Source organism: Lates calcarifer, linkage group LG17 (genome assembly GCF_001640805.2).
Source record: "Lates calcarifer isolate ASB-BC8 linkage group LG17, TLL_Latcal_v3, whole genome shotgun sequence".
In the NCBI taxonomy this organism is placed as follows: Eukaryota; Metazoa; Chordata; class Actinopteri; family Centropomidae; genus Lates; species Lates calcarifer.
This window is the reverse complement of record NC_066849.1, coordinates 27,123,120-27,127,397: the sequence shown is the minus strand read 5'-3', so window position 1 is coordinate 27,127,397 and position 4,278 is coordinate 27,123,120. Positions and strand designations below refer to the sequence as shown.

General features: G+C 42.9%; 1 long non-coding RNA gene across 1 annotated transcript; it reads right to left on the bottom strand.

Annotated features, from left to right (window-relative positions):
* Nucleotides 1–627: 627 nt before the first annotated feature.
* On the bottom strand, nucleotides 628–4,003 carry LOC108883290 (uncharacterized). Its single transcript, XR_001960915.2, has 3 exons — nucleotides 3,898–4,003; nucleotides 3,051–3,229; nucleotides 628–1,783 (listed from the first exon to the last, which is right to left on the bottom strand). It is a non-coding gene; the product is annotated as an uncharacterized LOC108883290 (long non-coding RNA).
* Nucleotides 4,004–4,278: the final 275 nt, after the last annotated feature.

Here is a 4,278-nt window from a genome sequence, read left to right as displayed (position 1 = left end):
CGTCAGCTGCTTCATGGAAACACTGAGGAAACGTCTCTGTCACTGTGTCAACAGAAACTGAAGCATCTCGCTTTTATTTTTATTCTAAACACAAATGTGACGTATATTCACATACACACACACACACACACACACACACACACACACACACACAGTGATTCGCTTATAGACTTTAAAGACGTAAAACACATTAAATTACAGCACGTACCTCAGTGACACAGAATTAAAAACTCAATATTATGCAGCTTAAAGGATCAGAAATGTGCAGGAGTCGAAAATACATCATATTTTTATCGACTGTTTAGTTTTTGTTTCCTTTAATTATTTTTATTCTAGTTGATGTTTAAACTTTACACTGTAATTCACTGTAAGACTCCTTCAAATGTTAAAGCAGACTCCAGCTTCACTGTGCAACATAGTTTAATATATATCTAAATAAACAGAAGCCTATGGAGGCTGAGAGATGGAAAATGATTTGAAACATTTCTAAAAGACAGTTAACAATAGTTAGCTGTAATTTCAAGTGTAAATTATATGTGTAGATGGGATACAATATTCACATATAGCTGCCTTTTATAGAACATAAGAGAGAAGATAAGACATGATATTCAGACTTTTTAATGTCAGCATTTATTTATCATATTCTTAAATTAAAACCTCTGAACAAGCCTGAAAATAAAAATCTGTTCTGATCGTGGAAGTCTCTCTAAAAGGAAACTTTGGATTTAGTTTCTCAGTTTTATGGACTTTTCTTTCTGTCTTCATGTTACCGATCTGTTTCCTATTCACTCCTGTTACAAAATGAGTAACTGAGGTTTCAGTGATGATGGGAATAAACAAAATACAAAACGCTCTCTTCTCATTGTTTCATTATAATCCATCTGTAACAGAAGCTTTTCACCTCCAGCTCCACGAAGAACCTGAAACTCTCATCACTGGATTTGTTCTGTAAAATATTCGGAGCTATAAACGAGGTCGTGGGTAAGAAAAGGTCAAGAAGTCCTGTTCTCAGGTGTTGCTGTTATTTTGTCCACCCCTGTTTATCCCCTGACGGAGGAAGGAATGTGACAGGTCACCTGACAGAGATGTTTAATAACAGACAAACACCTTTGTGTCCAGATTAATGAGGAGTTTCATGTGTGTCCTCTTCAGTCTGATTTCCCTCAGATGACTCCACGCCGCGTCCTTGAAGGCTATTTATACCCCGCGACCTTTAGCCGTGTCTTAATGGATTATCAGAAGGCACTCATCAATTCTGCTGGGTGAGGGCTGACGGTCACGTTGGCACCGAACATTAAAGTTTTGGAGTGATTTGTTCGGCGGTTTTCCTGATAAAAAAAACACACAGAGAGGCGGTGCAGCTCCCTCCAAACAGGCCCTGAAGACACCAGAGCGGCAGCCAAATGACGCCGAGGCAGGCGTCTGATGCCAAAAGTGCCGCGGCTCTTCCCCTAAAACAAGATATTGTGCAGTTTGTGTTGGCATGTGAGCGGACAGGCGGGGCTGGTAGCCAGAGACGCCCCGGCTGTGCTGATGTCCATCTTGGCACATCACAGCCGATCAGGAAGAGCGGCGGTGAGTGGCAGCCAAGCCTGTCATCCTCATGTCCTGTGACAGCCAGGATCCTCCCACACACCGACAACCCCCTCCACCACCACCACCACCACCGCTGCCGCCCCAGCAACCCAAACCTCCCTCCTCCACCTCAGCCTCTTCCCGCCGGACCGAGGGTTCCTCTGATAACGGCACCAAACGCCACCACACACTGACAGAATGTTAGAAGCTGCAGCAGAAAAACGCAGCCACAGAAACAACTCGGTTTTAACATGTTGACATTCAACAAAAACACAGATTCTACAAATGTGACAGAGCAAAATAAAGTGACAGTAAAACAGAAGGAAATCAAAAACAACATCTCATAAATATTCTGTTTCTGTTTGATGCTTATTCTGACTGAAACACTCAAACCCAGAACAACATGTTTACATCACGTCAAACCTAAAAATAATGTTCATCATTCTTTGCCTAATGTGTGAGGAGATAATCTGAGGCAGTTCTTTCATGTGACGTTGGTGAACTGAACAGAACCTTTAGGGTTGTAGTGATGGTTGACGTTGGAGTACGGTGCAAAGCTGAGTAGTGAGAGTTTGTTTTAGGATGATAAAACACGTTGGTTAAGATGAGGGAAAGATGGTTTTGCTTTAATTTATTTCATGCGAATAATCTCCTGTCATCGTTGACTTTCCTGAACGTCAACCAGAGTTGCTCTAAAACACCTTCAATTATTTGATAAATTGTCTGTATTTCCTTATCACGCTGGCAAAACAACAAAACCTATGAAACACTGCATCTCACTTATCACACTTAACTCATCTACTGTTCCCAGTCATTTCTGGGAGATGCGGTTGTAGAGATAACGTGAACACTTCCATTCACTCTGACCTCCGTCCTGACAAAACAGACAGGACACAGTTGAAAATCAGTCTGTGTTCATTTCGGTCTCACTCCAGTTAAATGTCAATAAGCTGCATTTTGCAGGTGCTGGGTTTGAGGTTTGTTGCTCTGACAACAGCTCCAGATGAACTTTAAACTAACCTGAAAGAACCATAGAAACACAGACTGCTGTGAAATCGTCAACACTTTAATCTGGTTCACTTAGATGAAATCTGAGTACGAGGAGCGGGGCCCTGAAATCCAGCATGAGCTACGTCCAACCATCCACCCTCTGACTGCTGCACTGTGTCACATCATCTGAACTGAAGAAAACTAAATCTATTTATTTTAGAAAAAGTGAATCCAAACTGTATTTAAAGTTGTGTATAGTTTTATTCACTACATATTCTGTATCTACTCGTCCCAGGATGAACGACTGATATGCAAAGGTAGAATATCAACATACTGTATTTGACTTTGTGCATTTACTGTAGGTTGCACCTGCTGTGCAAGCTGCAGGACTGATGATGCACTTTGTAATGACACACAGAGAGCATGAGACATCAATGAAAACACCCTTCAGTCAATATTGATTGAGTTTTTTTGGAGGTTCTTACCCTCTCAGGCCGAAGCCTCTCTGGCTGAGACAGACGGCGGCTGGCAGCTCCTCTTGTCCTGGCAGCTCTGCAGGGTTTCTCCAGCCAGCAGCCACAGCAACAGCAACAAACACTTCTCCATCATTTCTCTGCAAAGTGGAGCATTCACCTGCATCAGCAGCAGCTCATTCCTCCAACACCTGCACAGAATCAACACGTCTTTACAAACTGCCTAAGTTTGGGGCAACATTGGTCAAATGTGGATATTTAGCATCGTTTGTCGAAACAGTTGCTGATATAATACAACAGAAACACAACCTGACGACAAACTGTCCACACAACCAGCCTCATATACCCTCCCTGTGACTAACTGAAGTGAACTATACCACCAGTGGGGAGCTCACTATGAACACACATGTAAACAAAGAGTTTGGCTGAATGAAAGTCAACAACAAATATTCATTTGTCCACAAATCAACAAATAATCACAGGATCAAATGTCTTTGTAACCATCAGTTTCAGTTTCAGGAGAGCGTCTTTAGTGAGAAACAAACACATGGTCTCCACTGCTCCTCAAACATGGTGGAACCAGGAAGTAGAAATAGCTGAGACCATCTCAGGACTTGATGCCTTCATGTTTAGATTAGTTTAAGCTGCAGCTGATTAAAGGACTACAGACAGACAGACAGACAGACAGACAGACCTGGCCTCCCTGCTCTGATACTGGACAACGATGGTTAAATGAAGCTTCCTGAAGCTGTGAGGTTTTTTAGGCCCATTACTTCACAGAAAATACAACCCAGCAGAACAAGAACTGTCACAGATAATGATAAAATAATGCTAATAACAAATACTCAGGCAGCCTCACCTGCTACAAACTCTGCAACTCTGACGACGCACGAACCAAACCAAGACTTGGAACAACCCGTGAAGTGCCGGATGTTTACGACGCTTTTATCTAAAAACGGTGACGTATACCACGCAAATCGAGGCCTCGCGCGTCATCGGTCACGTGTTTTTTCCTGCAAAAAACGAGCGGAGCTTTACCTGACACGCCCCTTCGTACCCGGTACACGGCTCGAAGCCTCGGCTCGTCCCGTCGTTAGTTCTGGACTTTATGACGGACTTCAGAGGATGCTATACACCGTGGACAAAACATGAGATGCCACACTGTGAGATGGAGAGCCCTCGTACCGTCAGCCATATTGGAATTAACAATAAGTGACTTCTTCGCCAAACAGCCTACAAA